At 55.9% G+C, this 22,391-nt stretch overlaps 1 long non-coding RNA gene and 1 pseudogene across 1 annotated transcript; both read right to left on the reverse strand.

Moving 5' to 3' along the window:
• Positions 1-16,569, reverse strand: part of LOC143696208 (Fc receptor-like protein 4) — a 35,362-nt pseudogene extending 18,793 nt beyond the window's left edge.
• On the reverse strand, positions 6,672-7,264 carry LOC129129688 (uncharacterized). The gene is made up of 2 exons (XR_008535469.2): positions 7,190-7,264; positions 6,672-6,916 (listed from the first exon to the last, which is right to left on the reverse strand). It is a non-coding gene; the product is annotated as an uncharacterized LOC129129688 (long non-coding RNA).
• Positions 16,570-22,391: the final 5,822 nt, after the last annotated feature.

The following is a 22,391-nucleotide window of genomic DNA, read 5'->3' on the forward strand; positions in this document are numbered from 1 at the left end:
GGATTTAGAGATGGGCGGGAGGAGCCAGGGAGGGAAGGGAGACCAGAGAGTGGAGCAGGGACCTTGGAAGGGGTGGGGAATCCAGGGAGGGCTGGGGAGGACAAAGAGAGGGATGAGGGATCTGGACAGGGAACTGGGCAGTCATGGGGGAAACCAAGAGGGACTTGGGAAATTTGGGGTGACCCAGGGAGGAGTAAAGGGAGGGATGAAGGATTCAGGCAGTGCTGCGAAAACCCTTGGAGAATGTGGTAGAAGGACACCATGGTGACCGTGCTGTTCTGCCAGCCTCGGCAGTGCAGTGTCACCGTGTCCCCCTCCAGCAGTGCCTGCATCAGCACCTGCAGCACCAGCCAGTCTGGGGGACAGAGAGGTCCAATCACACCTGATAGCCCTGGGACCCCCTCCTTGGGACACACCCAGTGCACAAGTGGTCCCCAATCCCAACATGAGTTCCGCCCGCTCTGGGATGATCTGGGATGTCCCCAGAGCAGGGGACGGGCTCTGGTCACACAGTAGGTGACCCATGGAGCAATGCCCAACCAGAGCTCTCGGGGTCCCTGTGGGTGCCAGGCTGTGGACACCCAAACCCCCCCCCAGAATCTGAGACAGTCACAGGTGGGCTGATCCAAGTGCCAGATCTGTCACACCAGTAGATGCCACTATGGGGGGCACTGATGGTGTTGCATCCTGGCCAGCAGCATTGCCCATCCTTGTACCAGGTGGTGGCACCAGCGGTCCCCGAGCCCTGGCAGGTCAGGGTCACCCGGTCCCACAGCACTGTCGACCTCCAGGGGGGCTCCACAAGGAGCTGGGTGGTCTGGGCACTTGCAGGTGACAGGGGACACCAGCCTGCCAGGGCCAGCGTGGGGCTGGGGAGAGCAGGGTGGGTCCATGGCATCCCCTGAGGACTCACCAGCAAGGCCGAGGGTTTGGGCTGGAAGGGAGAAGGGACAGGGCTGGGTGGGGAGGGCACTGCTGGGCTTGAGGCACATGGGGCACAGGGTGTGGTGGCTGTCCCACAACTGTCCCCGTCGGGACAGCAGTTCTTGTTAGAAAGTGTGTCTGGGTCGTCCCCAAAAGATTTGGAGAGGCAAGGAGACATGTCTGTGTCACAGCTACCCATGCATCACATCCCTGTGGCACATACACCTTGGGGACAGGGACACTGAGGCCACCCTGGGCTGAAGCAGAACATGGGGACACTGGGGAGAACACGGGCACGAGGACATCACAGACACAGCCCATGCTGGCCCAGGTCACCCCCACCAGCTCATGATCCCATCCCCATGGCCACATCCTTGTGGTTCTTGTCCCCTTATGCCCATGCATCCCAGTTCCCTTGTCCCTATTCCCACAGGTACCTGAGCCCAAAGGTGCCAGTCCCCACATTCCTGTCCCCACATCCCCATCCCCAAATTGCTGTCCCCTGTTCCTGTCCCAACAACTCCCCTACATCCCCAGTCCCACCAAGGTCCACTGTGGGTAACATGGACTGGCACTGCTGGTATTGGGGACCTCAGGGGACCCCACAGCCCCCCTGTGCCCCCTCCCCTCGCTATACCCGGGGTGTCAGGCCTGTGCCCGGGGCACTCACCCCACAGGAACAGCGCCACCTTCCCGGCCATCCCGGTGTCCCCAGCCATGTGCACTGGCTGTCACTCACTGCTGTGGCCACCGCTCCCCTGGCTGGCGGCTCTTGGGATGAAGGGGAAGGAAGCGAGGTCACGTCCGACCCCATGTGTAGGTGGTCTTGGTGGGGGCAGGGTGGCCACAAGCTGGGGAAATGATGGAACAGTCTGGGGACATGGTGGGGGATGGTCTTGACAGAACTGGGGGGGCTCAGGGGATGTGGGGAACCAAGGATGGGTGTCCAGCAGAATGGGGGTCCACTGGAATTGGGGTTTCCATGCCTGGGGGCATTCAGGGTTGGGGGTGGTTTGGGAACATGGTCCCCAGGGATTCGGGGTCATGGTGTGTGGGTGCCAGGGCTGGGGGTGCAGGGGGAAAAAGGGGACCCTCGGGAATAGGGGTTCTGGGGGAAGAAGAAGCCCATGGGATGGGATCAAGTCAATGGTGGTGCTGGGCAATGTCAGTCCTGGCATGGTGGCCCCCAGGGAGGAGAGACCAAGGCAATGGGGATCCCATGGTTCCCACAGGGATGGGCAGTGGCTGGGTAGGCACAGGGGGCACAGCTCCTTCACGTGGTACCTCAGATTTTGGGGTGACTCAGAGCCCAGCACTGCCCCCTGGGGTGCTCATTTACTGGGCAGGCATCACATGGGGGTCCTGGGTAGCTCTGCCTCTGTGCCCTCCCCTGCCCTTGATTTTTCCTCTCTTTATTTCTCTTATTTCCTTATTTTGCTCACTTTTGTGCCATGTTCCCTCACACCCTGTTCCGAACTCAGCAATTCAAGGCAGCACCTGAGCAAGGAAGGAGTTGGGGGGAGCCAGGGGAGGGGGAAAATGGGGAGTTGGAGGTGCAGGGAAGGGTGGGGAGGCTGTGGGGGATAGAGGTGTTGGGCTGTGCCCCCTCAACACTTTCACATTATTTTTCCTGGACAAGAAGGAAGAGGCCGTTTGTGCTGAGAGTCAGATGGGAAAGGGGGGCAGATGTGTCCTGGGGTGGCACATCCAGCTTGATTCTGTCCTGGGGGGATCCTGTCCCAGGGGGTGACACATCCTGGCATGGGGGGTCCTGTCCTAGGTGTGGCAGTTCTGGAAATGTCCCTGCACATTCCTGGCCGGGCACCTGTCCCAGGGGTGGCACATCCTGGGGACCCCTGTCAATGCAAGGGTGGGGCCCAGCCATGGCCCAGCCCCACTGCACAGGGATGGCCATTGCCCAGCCCTGCTCTGCCCAGCTCCAGGTGGCAGCCAGCACCTGAGGGTCTCCCCTGCCCCCTTGGCTTTGATTCTGGCAGCTTTAGAGCTGCTGCAGAGGTGAGAATTCTGTGGGTGGAAAAAGCCCTGCCTGTGGTTTGCTCAGCCCTGCAAGAAGCACAGAACCCAATGGGAGCCCAAGCAGTGGCTCTGGGAGGGCCTTTGATGGTTTTCAGAGCAGGGCTGGCTGGAAACTGCCCTGTGCAGGGGCAGCTAAGAGGCAAGCAGTCTGGAAATGCACCAATTGATCATTAGGTCCCTTGCAGCAAGGACCTGGGAGAGCCCCAGAAACCCTGCAAAGACAAAAATCTGCTCAAAAACCTGACCTGGACCCACGTCCTTCCTGTCTCAAACCTGCAGCCCTTTGGAATGGCCCGGAAAGAATAATTGGGTTCTGCATCGGCTGCTAGACAACAGGGAAATGTGTGGGAATACTGAGCAGGGGCTCTAACCCACAGTCATGGTGGGGCTGTGGGGAATGACCCTGTCTGGATTCCAGGTGTCCCCAAAGCTGCTGCATCCCTGTCTTCCTTACTTGAGTGAAAGGCTGAAGGTTTGCAGGAATTGTGGAGTAAAGCCACCAGAGGGGCTGCTGTGGACACGACACCTGCCTGGGGTCAGGCGCTGCCTTCCTTCCATTCGGGATCATGGAGAGCGGTCGCGGGTGTTGTGCAGGGCGTGTGCCTGGCCCTGGGACGCTGCTACGCTGCCAGTGGGCACTGGGATCCAACCTGCTGCCTTGGCAGCTTCTGCCCGCTGCCGGTGGTGGTGCCGGGACCGATTGGTGGCCGTGAGTTTGCAAAAGGAGCGATTTGCCCTCCTCCCTCCCGGCCGAGGCCGCCATGGCCCCTGAGGGGAGGGAGCTGGAGCGGGGCGCCCCCTGCTGGCCAGGAGTGCTCTCTGCAGCGCCCCCTGCTGGCCGCGGTTATAACTGCCACAAAAACCAACAGGGCTGCACGGGAGGGAAAGTTCTGGGTTTGTGTTGTTGGTTCTGTTCTGCTTTATAAATTTCCCAGTAAAGAGCTGTTATTCCTTTTCCTACACTTTTGCCTGGAAGCCCCATCATTTTTCAAATTAAAAAGATTTTTAGACATGTGTCTTCCTACCATTCCAGGAACATCCTCACTTTCCTTGGTAGATATTTCTCATTTAAATGAGGTGCCAGCTGCTGGGTTCCAGTGTGGTTGGGACAGACACCCCAAGAGAAGACACGGTCAGGGACATGGTCACCTCATGCTTTGTCCTTTAAAGCAGATGGGCCACCAAGGGCCCTCTCCCCAGCTGGCACTCCTGGTCACACGGCCGCTCAGGAGCTGGCTTTGGCAGAGCATCACACTGTCCCCAGTGGGACATGGCTGACAGACTGACGGACAGACGGGGCCCTGTCTCACCATAAGCAAGGCCTGACCCACCCCTGCTACACACAGGTGTTCCAAAATATCTCCAGACATCAAACTTTTCCTGTCTATGACACCCCGCCCTGTGCCATGGCCTGATCCCGACTGCCCTGGGAAAGGAGGGGGTTCTGGAATTCCCACAGGGCCTTGGTGACATCCTTGTGTGGGGAACAGGGCAGAGGATGGTTTGGGACAGGGGAAAAGAGAATCCAGAGCCTCCTGAAGGCCACTTTGGCCATCAGAGCAAGGAAGGTCCAGAGCCCTGCCAGGTTCCTCTGGTGAAGGAAGCCTGCTGGCGGGAACTGTCAGGCGTTTGTTCCTTTTTGGGGGCTTTCCCTGGAAATTGTTCCTTGTGTGACAATTTGGACACTGTACCTTATTGCTGTTGCTGTTGGTTTTATTCTCTCTCATTGCTGTTTCAGGAAATTGTTCTTCTCTCAGCCCTTTGGGATCTTTGTGCCCCCACGGGGAGGGATTGGGGCAGTTTTTAGTGGCAGCAGAGACACGAGTGGGTGCCCATGGGTGGGGACCCCCAGTGCCCCCAGTTCCCCCCAGTGTCACAGCACATTCCCGTAGATGTCACCGGGTTCCCGCGGTCGCCCCTGGGGTCCCCGTAGCTCCGTGTTGGTCAGCTGGGGATGCTGGAGGGTGGTGGCACGGGGGGACGCTGCGAGAGACACGGGCTGTGGGATCTGGGTGGGGTGACACTGGTGGGTGACGTGTCCCTCTGCGTGTGTCCCCCCCGTACTCACCCCCTGCCCTCTTGGTGACCATGACGTGGGTGTACAGCACCTCCCCCTGCTCTGGGGGGGCCAGAGGATCCGGGGGTGCCCTGAGGGAATAAAGGGGATGTGGGGGAGGGAATGGGAGGTCTTGGGGGTTGGGGAAAATAGGGAGCGCGTGGTTTGAGCTCCCCACTCACCTTTCCTGGTTCTTCCTGGAAGCTGCAGAGGAAAGAGGGGAGGGGTGACTCTGGGGTCCCCAGGGCCCTGACTGCTCTCAGGATTCCTGAACTCCCATGGGACCCTCAATCTTCAACAGGACCCCCATGCATTCCTGGAGCCCCCCAGAATTCATGAACAGGTTCCTCCGTACCTCAAATCAACTCAGGCTTAAGTACCCAAAGCCCAGGAGGGACAGAGACCCCCCAAACACCCCCAGGGCCGCTGCAATTACCCCCAGCATCCCTGAACAACCCTCCTGCACCTCCCCAAGCTTTACAGCACCCCCAGCCAATGTCACAACACTGGGATTGTGATGCCACACTCTCGTTCCCCAATTATAGGGGCCCCGATGTTGTAGTGCGTTCTTATATTTTGTAATACCTTGAAGTAGTTGGTTTTGTATTCCCATGTTTTTCCCAAATGGTTTATCTCAGACTGCACCCCCCCCCCTCCTTTTGTGTTATCCCTTTCCTGGGATAAGATCTCCAAAACCCCCACCCTGGCTCTCTGTCAGTCACCTCGACATCCCAGCCCCCTACCTAGAAGTTTCGGTCCAAGTTGTCGAGTGATTAGCCAGGGGCCAAGGGTCAACCCCCCAAGTCCTGCCCCATACGCAGTTTTGTATGTCTATCCCCCCAGCACCCATCCCCCAGAGATACCTATTGGTCAGTAGGATTTTATCTATGTTAGTTTCCTCCCCCCTTTAAATGTAAGCTCCGAACATCCCCCAGCGCTCTCGGCAGGAACCCCCTGAGGCATAGGAGCTCCCTCGGGACTCCTTAATAAAACCTTGGAATATCCCCTGCTGGGAGTCGGCCCCTTTCCTCTTCCACCGACGTCTCGGTCGTCTCTGCTGCAACGAAGGCAACCAGCCTGAGTGCCCTCAGCACCCTCGGGGCACAGAGAGTGTCTCCCTGCAGTCGGCCGTGGTGGGGCTACCCCCCCCACTCTCTGCCGACCCGGGTAAGGCCCAGGGACTTGAGAGGCTTGCAGAGAGACTGGGACAGCTTGGCGCCCAACGTGGGGCTCTGGGACCATTCCAGGAGCCCACGGAAAGGGGCTCGGACATACTTTCAGTCTGTTCGATAAGCCTTTGGCCGGCAAGCTACCTCGGAAGAACACACTCCGTTTTAGTGAGTTGCTCTCCTGTGGACGAAGCTGGGAGCTTCTTATGTACCCTAAGAAGTCAGCTTTAGGTGGAAATCAACATCCCAGGCTTTTTCGTTCCCCTCTCCTGCAGTTGGATTGGTAAGTTTTACCCTTCTCTTGTTTCTCCCCTCTTTGGGAGGGGGTGTTTCCCTGCCCTTTGTTCTCAGCCCCGCCGCGGAGGGCTGAAGTTTTTTTTTCTCTCTATTGTGGGCAGGCTGCCAGCTGTAGGCTTTTTTCTCCTCCCCCCCCCCCCACCTGGGTTGCTGAAATTTGAGATACAAATTTAAAATCAGAGCCAAAATGGGTGCTAGGCTTTCTGTATCTCACAAGGGTGTCTATTATCATCTCTTAAACATTCTTAAGAGTGAAAAAATCCGATTTTCAAAAACAGATGTTAAACAGTTCGTCAGATGGCTTTTCCTTCACTTCCCCGACGTGTCCACTGAAAATCTCAGTGATTTGGCTTTTTGGGACAAAATTGGTAGTGAATTATTGAAGGCAGGGAAAGCAGGAGACACCTCTCCGTCAAAATTTGCTTTCTTAGCCCTGCAGATAAGAAATGTTGTAAAATTTAATTTAAAGATGCAAGAACAGCCATCCGGCAACAGTTTCAATATCTCTGTCTCCCAAAAACCCGATCTACCCCCCTCCGAGTTCGGTTCTCCGTCCCCCACCCCCCTTTCCCCACTCCCAGCCCCTGCACAAACCCCTGCTCCCCCCCCGAGGTTCCCTGTCTCCAACCCGGACACTTCTGCCCTGAATTCCCGAAATCCCACCCTCCCCCCTGCTTCCCCAAGTTATAATACCGTGTCTCACAACCTTAGTGCCCGCCTTGGTACCCCCGATCCGCGCCCGGTAACTTCTCAGGACCATAATGGCGGACACCACGTGGCAATGGTGGTTTCCTCTCTTTCCCAGAATCCCTTTCGCTCTCCCAACAACCCATTCTGCTCGGAGCACCCCGCCCCCGAAACCCGCCCTCCCGCCCTTCCCCCGTCTCCTCCTCCGGCCCCGGCCGCCCCTCCCGCCCTGGCCCTGGCCGCCCCCGCCCCCTCAGAGCTCTGCCCGCCCGCCGCGGGCTCCCTCCGCCCCCCCCACGGCCCGCCCTCTGGCCCTCAGACCAGTGTGATAAGAGACGCTGTCGCCGGGAGACCGAACCCGGAAACAGCACAGTCCTTTTCTGCTGCCCCTGTCTCATATATTCCAGATGCCACCGGGGCATTCCAGCCAAATTATAGCCCCCTTTCTGTTGCTTCTGTTAAAGAACTAGCCAAAGCCCAAAAAGATTTTGGAAGATCAAGTGAATATTTTAGAGGGCTCCTTAAAGCTACATTATTCGCTCACATTTTAACCCCTGCTGATATAAAACACCTTTTTTCCTGCCTGTTATCCTCTTCTGAATATCTCTTGTGGGAAGTTGCATGGCAAAAAGGATTGAGAGCAATTTTACCAGCTCTGTGGGCTGATGAAGCTACTGCTCGTGATGTTTATGGTAATATGTTATCCCTCGATCATCTCTGTGGACAGGGGGGTTGGGAAAACGCCGTGACCCAGGCAGAAAGCATTCCCACAAGGGCTTTCAGAGAAGGTGCTAGAGCAGCTGAGAAAGCTTTCTTTGGGCTCCGTCCTAGTATTCCAATTGAAAATTATTTGAAAATAACACAATCTCCATCTGAGTCCTTTTTGAGTTTTGTGGAAAGGTTGAGAAAAGCTGTTGAATTGCAAGTTCAGAATGAAGGAGCCAGGATGGAAATCCTCACCGAGATCGCTAAAGAAAATGCCAATGAGAAGTGCAAAGCTGCTATCCTCAGCCTGCCTCTTGACCCAACGCCTACGCTGCAGGCCATGCTTGAAGTGTGTGAGAAGAAAGTTACCATCACCCTCGCTGACCACGACGAGAGACCAAAACCACAGAGGAGGATTGCTGCAGTGGAAACCCCTGAGCCACCATTTACCAGCCAGCTCCAGCATGTCACGATGCCACAAGAGAGAATCTCCAGCTCTAATAGACCTTGCCATCTTTGTGGGAAGTTGGGGCATTGGATGCCTGGCTGCCCTCTGAAAAAGCAGTTTTTAGATTTTAAATACAATAAGCTTAGAAACCAGGATTGCCCAAAGGACCACCTCTCAAAAAACTGAGTAAAGAGCGCTCCTTTCCCCAGCGCTATGACAAAAATAGGGTGGGCTCAATTCAAGTACGGGGGAGGGAAAAGAAATCTAGTGTAAAAGATGTATCAGTGCCAAGCGAGGCACTGGCTTTGAACAAAACAGAACATTCATTTCATTGGAATAATCCCAGACCAATTTTAACCACTGACTCTTCCCATAACCCTTACAGGCTGGCGTTGACCGAACCTCTCCATCTCAGAGACACTAACTGGCATTTCATATCTGTTAACCCTGAACAACCAGGTACTTGGACACAGCTTTGCCAGAAGCGTCACAGTAAGTATGTCGTCCTTGGGGACACAAAACACACACCCCAAGAAATTATTATTCCTCCGGGTCTCATATCATCAGACCCGAAACAATTTGTCATATGGCTTCACTGTACTCATCCACCCGTGTACTTGCCCAAAGGCCAAATCATAGCCCAAGCCATCCCAGTGCCTGAGCCTCCATGGGACCAGGAGCAAGCAAACACCCTCAGAGGTAAACTCCGTCCCAATGTCTGCTGGACTCAGGTATTGGGAAAAGAAAAACCCAAGCTATCATGTGGGTTACACCGCGGTGGTGAGTACAAGTCCATACAAGGACTTTTAGATACTGGAGCAGATGTCACGATTATTCCATCTAAAGAGTGGCCATCACACTGGGAATTGCAAAACGTAGCAGGACACGTGCAAGGTGTAGGGGGAATTCAATTGGCAAGACAGTCAAAAAACGTTGTTCAAATTGAGGGACCCAATGGCAAAATAGCTTCTATTCGCCCGTTTGTTTTAGACTACACAGAGCCCCTCTGGGGCAGAGATTTAATGGTTCAATGGGGAACCACAATTGACATCCCAGAAAACCCGCAGGTTTTTCGGGGAGCGGTCGCTGAGGTGCGCCATGCCCAAAAATTGATTTGGAAAACTGATACTCCTATAAGGGTAGTTCAGTGGCCGCTCAATAAAACCAAATTAAAGGCGCTTGAAGAACTTGTACAAGAGCAGTTAGAAAAAGGTCACATTGTGGAGACCACGTCGCCGTGGAATTCGCCTGTCTTTGTCATTAAAAAACCAAACAAAGACAAGTGGAGACTACTCCATGACCTCCGTCAAATCAACAACGTTATTGAGGACATGGGGTCCCTACAACCAGGGATGCCCTCACCAAGCATGCTTCCACAAAATTGGTCTTTAGCTGTAATTGACATCAAAGATTGTTTTTTTCACATTCCCCTACATCCTGACGATGCTCCGCGTTTTGCCTTCTCGGTTCCCACCATTAACCTGGAGGCCCCAATGAAGAGATACCATTGGACCGTCCTCCCTCAGGGACTTAAAGTCAGTCCTGTGATTTGCCAGAGGTATGTCTCTTCCTTGTTGTCTCCAGTCCGTGAAGCTGCAGGAGATTCCATCATCCTGCACTACATGGATGACATCCTGGTGTGTGCCCCAAGTGATGACATGCTTACTCACACACTTGACCTGACAATCAATGCATTGGTTGCTGCAGGGTTCGAGCTCCAAGAAGAAAAGATTCAAAAGATGCCACCTTGGAAGTACCTGGGCCTTGAGATTGGAAAGCGGACCATTGTGCCGCAAAAATTGACTATCAAACATGATATCAAAACCTTAGCGGATCTCCATCAACTTTGTGGATCCTTAAATTGGGTGAGACCTTGGCTAGGCATTTCCACTGAAGACCTAGCCCCCCTTTTCAATTTGTTAAAAGGGGGAGATGACCTTAGTGCTCCTAGGACCCTCACCCAGGAAGCGAAAACCGCACTGGAGAAAGTTCAGGAAATCATGTCTACTAGGCAGGCCCACAGGTGCCAGCAGGGTCTCCCCTTCAAATTTATCATCTTAGGCAAATTGCCACACCTCCATGGTATGATTTTTCAGTGGGAAACTGTCCAGGCAAAGAAAAAGGACCAGGTCAAGAAAGATCCCCTCTTAATTATAGAATGGGTCTTTCTCAGTCACAACAGGTCAAAAAGGATGACAATGCCACAAGAGCTGATGGCAGAATTGATCCGGAAAGCAAGGATACGGATCAGAGAATTGGCAGGGTGTGACTTTGACTGCATTTACATTTCCTTAAACCTGAAATCAGGCCATTTGTCTCAAGCAATGCTAGAGCAATTTTATCAAGAGAATGAAGCCTTGCAATTAGCCCTAGATAGCTACACAGGCCAAATTTCAATTCACAGACCGGCCCACAAAATTTTCAATTCAGATGTTCAGTTTTCATTATCACTGACAAGTATTCAGAGCAGGACACCTCTAAAAGCACTGACAGTTTTTACTGATGCGTCTGGTGCGTCTCACAAGTCAGTGGTAACTTGGAAAGATCCCCAAACTCAACAGTGGGAAGCAGATATTGCTAAGGTGGAAGGATCACCCCAAATTGCTGAGTTGGCCGCTGTAGTCAGAGCTTTTGAGAAGTTTCCTGAGCCTTTAAATGTAGTTACTGATTCAGCTTATGTTGCAGGTGTAGTGTCTAGGGCAGAGAATGCTGTGTTGCAAGAAGTTTCCAACATTCCTTTATATGAATTACTTTCTAAGTTAGTAAGAATTATTTCTGGCCGAGAACACCCATTTTATGTGATGCATGTTAGGTCACACACAGACCTGCCGGGGTTCATTGCAGAAGGTAACCGGAAAGCTGATGCCCTTGCGGCTACAGCCAAGATGGCCCCGCTCCCAGAGGTATTCCAACAAGCAAAGATCAGTCATCAATTTTTTCATCAGAATGCACCTGCCTTGGTCCGACAATTCCATCTGAAGCACAAACAAGCCCAGGCCATCGTAGCCACCTGCCCTTCTTGTCAAAATCAGTCACTACCTACCTTAAGTGCAGGTGCAAACCCTAGGGGCTTGCAGAGCTGCGAAGTGTGGCAGACAGATGTAACCCACATCCCATCATTTGGCAGATTTAAATATGTCCACGTCTCCGTGGATACCTTTTCTGGTGCCATCTATGCTTCTGCCCACACAGGGGAGAAAGCCAGTGAGGTAAAGAAGCATTTCATGCAAGCCTTTTCCACATTAGGAATCCCTAAGGTCATCAAAACAGACAATGGCCCAGCGTACAAGTCCAAAGACCTTCAGAGCTTCCTGCAGCAATGGGGAATAGAACACAAAACAGGCATCCCCTATTCCCCGACAGGCCAAGCTGTGGTGGAGAGAGCCCATCAGAACCTAAAAAAGGTTCTTCACCGACAACGTGAAGTGATGAAAACAGAGACCCCTCAAATCCAGCTGTCCAAAGCGCTGTTCACACTGAACTTTTTGAACTGTACCTATGAAAACCTTAACCCACCTATTGTAAGACATTTTAACGAGAACAGTCAGCACAAATTAAAAGTCCGTTCGCCAGTCCTCATAAAGGACCCTGAAACTTGGAAAATAGAGGGGCCCCATGAGCTCGTAGTCTGGGGTAGGGGGTATGCGTGCGTATCCACTCCCTCGGGCTTGAGATGGATCCCCTCCAGGTGGGTGAGACCGTACATTCCTAAGGTGTCAAAGGACAAAGCTGCAACACAGGTAGCCAGTGCCTGCTGGAGGAGGAAGCGCCGTCAGACTCTTTAAAGTTAAATTGTTGTTACCTGGACCTCATCCCTAACATTTTTTATTTTCAGTTTTAGTGTTTTCCTTTGATCTGAACTCAGCCCTGGTGTCATCAGAATGAGCCCCATCCTTCCGTTGCTTCTGTTGACAGCCGTCCATCCAGGTCAGATGTGGATTGTTCCACAACCCCAAGCAAATGTGTGGACCACCCTCGCCAGAGTCCTCAACCAAGACCACATTTGCCTGTCAACCTCTTCTGTGTCTGACCCGATGTCCACTTGCCTTGTGGGGATCCCATCCAAATATGATGAATTTCCGCCAACATTAGCTGCTCCCCTTCCCCCAGTATATAATCCGTTATCCCCTTGGTCAAAATTAATTGATAGACAAGCAGTAGCAGAAAAAGAACCCCAAGAATTTGAACTCCTTGGTTCTGCCAAGGCATTCTATTGTGTTCAGTTTACGTTTACACCAAAAGATCAAGTAGATTTGTACCATGAAGTCAAACAGTTTAAAGTGAATTACACAGCAAAAATTTGGTGTAAGAAAATTTCCCAAGTAGGAATACCTTCTACCCCTGATAATAAGCCCCGTGCCCTTCCTAAGGGGTTTTTCCTCATTTGCGGGGACAGGGCATGGGCAGGCATCCCCTCTCGTCTAATCGGAGGTCCATGCACCATTGGAAAGCTGAGCCTGTTTACACCCAACAAAACCCAAATTATGGATTGGCGAACCAAAACCAACACCCGCAATTCGGCCCGCAAAAAGAGAGATTTAAGGAATCTGGACCCAAATTGTGATTCTGAAATTGTACATTGGTCCAAACCAAAAGGAGTTGCGATCACCGTGTTTTTGCCATGGGTGTCTGCAGCCAAAGCTCTAGGGGAATTATCACATCTAGAGTGTTGGGTTGCTAAACAGGCCAATATTACATCAGCTGCACTTTCAGACCTCCTGGCAGACGATGAAACAACAAGGCAAGCCACCCTACAAAATCGGGCTGCAATTGATTTTCTCCTCTTGCTACATAACCATCGTTGTGAGGAGTTTGAAGGTCTCTGTTGCCTGAATCTGTCATCCAAAGCTGAAAATGTCCACAAAATCATCGGGAAGATGCAACAAATGGTCCAAGACATCAAGCAAGAAACAGCGGACTGGATGGATGGACTCTTTCAGGGATGGGGACTCTCGGGCTGGGTCAAATCCATTTTGAAATCTGTATTTTTAGTTTTGCTTGTTCTTCTTGTTATTTTGATCAGTTTTGGGATCATCAAGAGCATTGTGACCAAACTGATCTCGAAAGCTATTTCCCCTTTAGAGGTCAATCAGGTGACTGTTCCCACCTCTTCTGAGGAAGGGACAGAAACCTCTGCAGGATTTATCAAACAGCCTTGGTTTGCTGATGCTTGATAGCACTCCGAGCTGAAATTTAATGTTTAGGTGCCTCTTCCTTTTTTATTTAAACGAAAAGAGGGAGATGTTGTAGTGTGTTCTTATATTTTGTAATACCTTGAAGTAGTTGGTTTTGTATTCCCATGTTTTTCCCAAATGGTTTATCTCAGACTGCACCCCCCCCCCTCCTTTTGTGTTATCCCTTTCCTGGGATAAGATCTCCAAAACCCCCACCCTGGCTCTCTGTCAGTCACCTCGACATCCCAGCCCCCTACCTAGAAGTTTCGGTCCAAGTTGTCGAGTGATTAGCCAGGGGCCAAGGGTCAACCCCCCAAGTCCTGCCCCATACGCTGTTTTGTATGTCTGTCCCCCCAGCACCCATCCCCCAGAGATACCTATTGGTCAGTAGGATTTTATCTATGTTAGTTTCCTCCCCCCTTTAAATGTAAGCTCCGAACGTCCCCCAGTGCTCTCGGCAGGAGGAACCCCCTGAGGCATAGGAGCTCCCTCGGGACTCCTTAATAAAACCTTGGAATATCCCCTGCTGGGAGTCGGCCCCTTTCCTCTTCCACCGACGTCTCGGTCGTCTCTGCTGCAACGAAGGCAACCAGCCTGAGTGCCCTCAGCACCCTCGGGGCACAGAGAGTGTCTCCCTGCAGTCGGCCGTGGTGGGGCTACCCCCCCCACTCTCTGCCGACCCGGGTAAGGCCCAGGGACTTGAGAGGCTTGCAGAGAGACTGGGACACCCCTACAGTCGCCTGGGACCCCCGTCCCCCCATTGTCACCCACCCACACGGTGCCACCAGTTCCAGGCCACAATGACACCCACGAGCAGGACCAGGAACAAAAGGGCCCCACCGACCCCTGCGGCCACTGCAAGAAACAGAGGGGGACACATCAGGGTCACCCATCACCCCAGGGGTCCTGCACTCCCTGATGACCCTGTGGGACCCCACCTGTGTCCCTGTGTGTCCCTGTGTCCTGCGGTGTCACGTCAAGGGCACAGGGGGTGATGGTGGCATTGGCCACGGGCACTGCGGGGACAGAGACAGGGCTGAGGGCACAGGGTGGGGCTGGCAGCCGGTGTGGGGGGACAGGGATGGGGGACGGGTGTGATGGGGGATTTCAGGGGTGGGGTCATAACACAGAAGGGTGTGGGCACAAGGGGAGTAATAGAAGGAGCAAGGAAATTTTTGTTGGGGACTTGGAGATGGCCAATCCCTTTGTCCATCCTGCACTCCCTGTGCACCATGACATGGAGCCAGGTGCTGCTTTTCCCCACACTCCCCCTGCTCAGGGCGCAGCTGGCAGCTGTAATTCCCCGAGTGGGAGACCCCCATGGTGGGCACCAGCAGCTGTGGGGACCCCTGCGGGTCTCCCACCATCTTCCCATCCCGGTAGAACACGTGCAGGAGGGGGGCTCAGGGCTGCAGGGGGCTGGCGGTTCTGAGGCAGCTGAGAGTCAGGGGGAATGTGAGGATGGGCTCGGGGGGACCCTGCAGCACTGGCACCGAGAAGAGCTCTGGGAAGGAGAGGGGAGAGGGAATTTTGGCCCCGAGTCCCTGGGGAGGGGCTGTGGGGGTGTCGGGGTGGGGACTTTGTGGTGCTCACCGTGCACTGTCACTGTCACTGGTGGTGACTCCCTCCATCCCCAGGATCCCACCTTGCCCCTGCAGCTGTAGTGGCCATCGTGGCTCAGCTGCAGAGGGGACAGGGAAAGCTCAGTGACATCAGGGAACACCCCCAGTTCCTTCCCCTCGTGGTAGAAGGACACCGAGGTGACCGTGCTGTTCCGCCAGCCCCGGCAGCGCAGTGTCACCGTGTCCCCCTCCAGCAGCGCCCACGCCGGCACCTGCAGCACCAGATCATCTGGGGGACAGAGGGGATTCATCACATCACAGGGATCTCAAGGGTCCCGCTGACATCGGGACCCTCACTGAGTCACACCCAGTGCACCAGAGGTCATCAATTCCACAAACAGGGTCCTCTCGCTCTGGGGTGCTCTGGATGTCCCCAGGGCAGGGGATGGGCTCTGGTCACACAGGAGGTGACCCATGGAGCGGAGCCCACCCAGAGTCCTTGGGGTGCCTGTGGGTGCAAGGCTGGGGACACCAAAACCCCCCTCACCTTCTGAGACAATAACAGTGGGGCTGAGCCCAGTGCCAGGTCTGTCACAGCGGTAAATGCCTTTCATAGCGACAGTGACATTGGTGCGTCCCTGCTGCCCCCAGCGCTGCCCATCCTTTTACCAGGTGGTGGCACCGGCGGTCCCCGAGCCCTGGCAGGTCAGGGTCACCCGGTCCCACAGCACCGCCGGCCTCCAGGGCGGCTCCACCAGGAGCTGGGTGGTCTGGGCACCTGTGGGTGACAGGGGACACCAGCCTGCCAGGGCCAGTGTGGGGCTGGGGACAGTGGGGTGGGGCCATGGCATCCCCCGAGGACTCACCAGTGAGGCCGAGGGTCTGGGCTGGAAAGGAGAAGGAAGGGACAGGGCTGGGTGGGGGTGGCACCGTGGGGACAGAGGCACGGGGGCAGGGTGGGAGGGGGCTGCCCTGAGAAAGGTCTCAGTGAGGGCATGGGTGTGGCACAGAGGTCTCGAGGACAGGGACACAGCAGCCAACTCATGGTCAGGCATGGGGACCCCTGTGCTGGCACAGGTCATCCCTGCCAGACCCATAGCCACATTCCCATGACCCTGTGCCCATGGTCCCATTTTGGTGGCACCTGTCCCCATGGCTCAAGCACATGGTGCTTGTCCCCTTGTTCCTGTCCCTGCACCCTGTGTCCCTCTTCCCCTGTCTCTGTACCCACAGCTGCCCAAGCCCCAAGTTTCCTTCTGTAGCATCCTTGTCCCCACAACTCCATCCTCCTGTCCCTGTCCCCACATCCCAGTTCCCCTGTGTGTGTCCCGTGTCCTGTCCCCATGGCCACCCCACAACTCTGGTCACACTGGGCTCCATGTCCTGCTGGCCTTGAGGACCCCGGGAGACCTCGCAGCCCCTCTGTGCCCCCTCCCCTCCCCATTCCCAGGGTGTCAGGCCCGTGCCCGGGGCACTCACCCCACAGGAGCAGCGCCACCTTCCCGGCCATCCCGGTGTCCCCAGCCATGTGCACTGGCTGTCACTCGCTGCTGTGGCAACCGCTCCCCTGGCTGGCGGCTCTTGGGATGAAGGGGAAGGAAGCGAGGTCACGTCCGTCCCCATGTGTAGGTGGCCCTTGGTGGGGGCAGGGTGGCCACAAGCTGGGCACAGGCTGTGGGCAGGGTGGGGACAGGATGGGGACATGGTGGGGGATGGTGTTGCCAGGAGTGGGGGGGCTCAAGGGATGTGGGGAACCAAGGATGGGTGTCCAGGAGAATGAGGGTCCACTGGAATTGGGGTTTCCATGCCTGGGGGAATTCAGGGATGGGGGTGCTGTGGGAACATGGTCCCCAGGGATTTGGGGTCATGGTGTGTGGGTGCCAGGGCTGGGGGTGCAGGGGGAAAAAGGGGACCCTCAGGAATAGGGGCTCTTAGGAAGAAGCAGCCCATTGGATGGGATCACGGCAATGGTGGGACTGGGCAATGTCAGTCCTGGCATGGGGGTCCCCAGGGAGGAGAGACCAAGGCAATGGGGGTCCCATGGTTGGGTTTCCAAGGGAATGGGGGTGCCAGGGATGGGCAGTGGCTGGGTGGCCATGGGGGTCACAGCTCCTTCATGAGGTGCCTCAGATTTTGGGGTGACTCAGAGCCCAGCACAGTCCCCACCCTGGGGCACCCCATGGCTCTCCTGGGAGGTTCTGTGTCTCTGCCCCACTCACCCCTGGGCTTTTTCCTGTCTCCCTGCATTTCCTGGCTGAACCATCCCAGGGAACAGCTGGGAGAATCCCAGGAAGGGAAAAAAGGGGTTCGGAGGTGAAGACAGTGGTTTCAGGGCTGTGGGGGATGGATCTCCCTGTCTGTGACCCCCCAACTCTTTCTCTTTCCTGCAGCGGTTTGTGCTGAGGCAAGGACATGAATTCTGTCCAGGGGGCACATCCAGAGGGGTCCAGCCTTTAGGGAAAAGGGCAGCTCTGCTGTGCTGACACCCGGCTCTTGTCCCAGCCTCTTGTCCCTGGGAGCTCCTCCTCGTTCTGGGGGTGCCACATCCTTGGGGATTCCTTTCCCAGAGGTGGCACATCCTGGGGTCCTCTGTCCTGGCTGGGCCTTGAGCATTCCCGCTGTCCCCAGTGGGGCCCTGTGACCTCTGGGGTGCCCAAACTTAAGGAGGCATCTTTTATGACCTTGCCCTGATGATGGTAAATCCCAGGATCAAGCTGGTTGAATTCCCTGATGCCCAATTGCTTTGGACAATTTTGGGGTCATATTTTGGTCTCAGATTTTGAGATGGCTCAGAGCCCAGCACAGACCCCACCCTGGGGCACCCCAGGCTTGTCCTGGGAGGCTCTGGGTCTCTGCCCCACAAATCCCTGGGCTTTTTCCTGTCACCCAAATTTCCTGTCTTAGCAATCTCAGGAAACACTTGATGCCCAATTGACTGTGACAAAATTATACAGCCATTGAAAAAAGGCATAAATCTTTTCCTATACCATTATTTTCCCAATAAAAAACAAACTCCTGAAAAACCATACTGACAAGGTATAAAATGCTCTGCTTTATAGAATCCTTTTAATCATTGCTTTCCCAACAAGAGGAAATCAAAACACAATAAAAACACAAATAAGTGGATATAAAAACCACAATAAAACCACAAAAAAATCACAGTGAAATGAGACTTTTTGGTTCCTTTTAGAAGACCCCTGCTCAATCCCACAGCAGCGTTTGCTTGTGGATAACACAGAGGGTGGAATCTCCCTGAGTGTCCAACAGCTCCATGGGATTGTTCCCTGCCTGCTGGGCAGCAACCCAGTACCTAAGGAAGCCTTTTCTTGGGCCATATTAAGGAACTCTTCCCATTTTGCTCATTCCCACCCTGAAACTTGTTTGACTTCCCATGGAGGAAGGGGAGAAGCTCTGTCCATGCTTGGGACAGTGCACAGGAATCTGTGGAAATGCCCCTGTGTGCCTCAGGGTCTGATTCCCTGGTAAATGCACTCCAGCCTGCCCTGAATTCCCCTGCCTGGGCCCTGCCTGCTCCTGCTGTGACACCCCTGTTCCCCAGCCCCTTGTGTGCAGCCCCTGCTCAATATTTTGACACTTTTCCCTCTCTTCTGGTGTGCAGATCCGGAACCCAAACATTCTTTCCATGAGGTTCCAAAGGGCTGCAGGTTTTGTTCTAGAAGGAGGGTGAAGGTCAGGTTGTTGAGAAAATCGGTGTGGTATTTGCAGCAGTACTGGGGCTCCCTCAGTCCCTTGTTGAGAGGGACAAAATGATCAATTGCTGCATTTCCGGACGGGTTCCCCCACAGCTGAAACTGCAGGGGCAGTTTCCAGCCAGCCCTGCTCTGAAAACCATCAAAGGCCCTCCCAGAGGCACTGCTTGGGCTCCCTTTGGGTTCTGTGCTTCTTGCAGGGCTGAGCAAACCACAGGCAGGGCTTTTTCCACCCACAGAATTCTCACCTCTGCAGCAGCTCTAAAGCTGCCAGAATCAAAGCCAAGGGGGCAGGGGGGACCCTCAGGTGCTGGCTGCCACCTGGGGCTGGGCAGAGCAGGGCTGGGCAATGGCCATCCCTGTGCAGTGGGGCTGGGCCATGGTTGGGCCCCACCCTTGCATTGACAGGGGTCCCCAGGATGTGCCACCCCTGGGACAGGCACCCGGCCAGGAATGTGCAGGGACATTTCCAGAACTGCCACCCCTGGGACAGGACCCCCATGCCAGGATGTGTCACCCCCTGGGACAGGATCCCCCCAGGACAGGAGCCTCTGGATGTGCCCCCCCAGGACAGAACCCCCCCTTTCCCATCTGACTTTCAGCACAAACGGCCTCTTCCTTCTTGCCCAGGAAAAAGAAAGTGAAAGTGTTGAGGGGGCACAGCCCAACACCTCCATCCCCCACAGCCTCCCCACCATTCCCTGCACCTCCAACTCCCCATTTTCCCCCTCCCCTGGCTCCCCCCAACCCGTTCACTGCTCAGGTGCTTCCCAGAATTGCTGAGCCAGGAACCAGGGGTGAGGGACATGGCAAAAAGTAAGGAGAATGAGGAAAAAAAGAGAAATAAAGAGAGGAAAAAGTCTGGGGCAGGGGAGGACCCAGAGGCTGAGCTACCCAGGACACCCATGAAATGCCTGACCAGGACACAAGCACCCCAGGGGTGATTTTGCAGGGCCCTGGGTCACTCCAAAATCTGAGGCATCCAGGGAAGGAGCTGTGACCCCCAGGCCCCCCCAGCGACCGCCCATCCCTGGCACCCCCATTTCCCTGCGACCCCAACCTTGGGACCCAATTTCCTTCTGTCCCCCCTTCCCTGAAACCCCCATCCCAGGACTGCAATTTCCCAGGATCTCCAACCCCAAGGAACACCATCCCAGTAATTCCAGTCCCTGGGACACCCCTTCCCTTGGGGACCTTGATTTCCCCTGTGCCCCCATTCTCACAGGGACCCCCTTGCACCTGGAACCCCCATGCCATGGCCCCCATCCCATGATCACAAATCCCTGGAGGCCATGTTGTTCGGGGACCCTCATTCCCAAGTCTGAGTCCACCCAACCCTTGGGACCCCCATTTCCCTGGGACCCCATCCCTGGGCACCCCATTCCCCTGGACACCCATCCCTGACTCTTTACACAGCCTTAGACTGAGATTCTGGCAAGACCATGTCCCTACCATGTCCCACCATCCCCCCCATGTCCCACAGCATCCCCACCCTGCCCCCACCAAGGGCCACCTACACATGGGGACAGACGTGACCTCGCTTCCTTCCCCTTCATCCCAAGAGCCGCCAGCCAGGGGAGCGGTGGCCACAGCAGCGAGTGACAGCCAGTGCACATGGCTGGGGACACCGGGATGGCCGGGAAGGTGGCGCTGCTCCTGTGGGGTGAGTGCCCTGGGCACGGGCCTGACACCCCGGGGATGGGGAAGGGAGGGGGCACAGGGGGGCTGTGGGGTCCCCTGAGGTCCCCAAGGCCAGCAGAGCCAGAGCAGGGCATGGAGCCCAGTGTGACCAGAGTTGTGCGGTGGCTTTAGGGACAGGAACAGGGGAACTGGGATGTGGGGACAGGAACAGGGGGGTAGAGATGTGGGAACAAGGATGTGGCAGAAAGAGCCCTGGGGCTTGGGTAGCTGTGGGGAGAGGGCTGCAGGGGAACAGGGATGCAGGGACAGGGACAAGGGCCACGTTGCATGGGGATGGGCCGGGAGAACAGGTGCCATTTGAATGGGATGATGGCACAAGGCCATGGATTTATGGCTGTGGGGACAGGTGCTGTAGGGCTGGTGGAGGTGACGTGTGCAGGGTGTCCACAGTGTCCCCATGACCCCCACCCAGCCCTGTCCCTTCTCCCTTCCAGCCCAGACCCTCGGCCTCGCTGGTGAGTCCTCGGAGGATGCCATGGCCCCACCCCACTGTCCCCAGGTCCACACTGGCCCTGGCAGGCTGGTGTCCCAAGTCACCCACAGGTGCCCAGACCACCCAGCTCCTGGTGGAGCCCCCCTGGAGGCGGCAGTGCTGTGGGACCGGGTGACACTGACCTGTCAGGGCTCAGGGACCTCCGGTGCCACCACCTGGTAAAAGGATGGGCAGCGCTGGGGGCAGGAGGGACCTGAACACCTCACTGTCACCATGAGTGGCACCTACACATGTGACAGACCTGGCATCAGTCTCAGTCCCCCTGTGACTTTCTCAGACAGTGAGGGGGGTTTGGGTGTCCCCAGCCTGGCATCCAGGGGACCCTGAGGGCTCTCAGTGGGCTCCACTCCATGGGTCACCTCCTGGTGTAACCAGAGCCTGTGCCCTGCTATGGGGACATCCCAGAGTATCCTAGTGTTGGGGAAACCATGTGGGAACTGGGGACCCCTGGTGCACTGGGTGTATCCCAGATGGGGTCCCGGTGCAATCGGGTGTGACAGAACCCCTCTGTCCCCCAGGCCTGCTGGTGCTGCAGGGGCCGGCACAGGCGCTGCTGGAGGGGACACGGTGACACTGCGCTGCCAGGGCTGGTGGAACTGCACGGTCACCTCGGTGTCCTTCTACCATGAGGAGAAGGGTCTGGGGGGACTCCATGATGGCACCGAGCTGTCCCTGTCCCCTCTGCAGCTGCACCTCAGCAGTCACTACAGCTGCAGGGTCTGGTGAAATCCTGGTGGTCAGGGAGGTCATGAAATTCGGCACCAGTGACAGTGACAGGGCACGGTGAGCACCCCACAGCTGCCACCCTGACACCCCCACAGCCACTCCCCAGGTATTCAGGCTCACAAATCCCCCTCCCCTCTCCTTCCCAGAGCTTTTCTCAGTGCCAGTGCTGGAGGGTCCCCCCACACCCACCGAGGGGTCCCCCCTGACTCTCAGCTGCCTCAGCATCCCCAGCCCCCTGTGGCCCCGAGCCCCCCTCCTGCACGTGTTCTACTGGAACGGGCAGGTGGTGGGGGGCCTGCAGGGGTCCCTGCAGCTGCTGGTGCCCGCTGTGGGGGTCTCCCACTTGGGGAATTACAGCTGCCAGCTGCACTCCGAGGGGGGTGCTGTGCAAAAGAGCAGCACCCGGCTCCGTGTCACGGTGCGCAGTGAGTGTGGGGATGGGCACGGGGAGCCCCCACAGCCTCCTCAGCTCTCCCAGGCCTTCAGGGGATGCCCAGTCCTTCCAGACACCTGCCCTGTGGCCTCAACCTTTCCCGGATCCTACCCTTGCTCCCCTGCTCCCTTCTCATGTCCCTCTCAGGGTCCCCCACCCCTAGAGGGCTGCCCCCATCCTACCCCTACACATTTTTCCTGTCCTGCCATCCCTGCCCTGGGTCCGTCACCAGGTCCCCCCATTCCTGGCTTGTGTCTCCCCATCCCTCT

Source organism: Agelaius phoeniceus, chromosome 31 (assembly GCF_051311805.1).
Source record: "Agelaius phoeniceus isolate bAgePho1 chromosome 31, bAgePho1.hap1, whole genome shotgun sequence".
Taxonomy (NCBI): Eukaryota; Metazoa; Chordata; class Aves; order Passeriformes; family Icteridae; genus Agelaius; species Agelaius phoeniceus.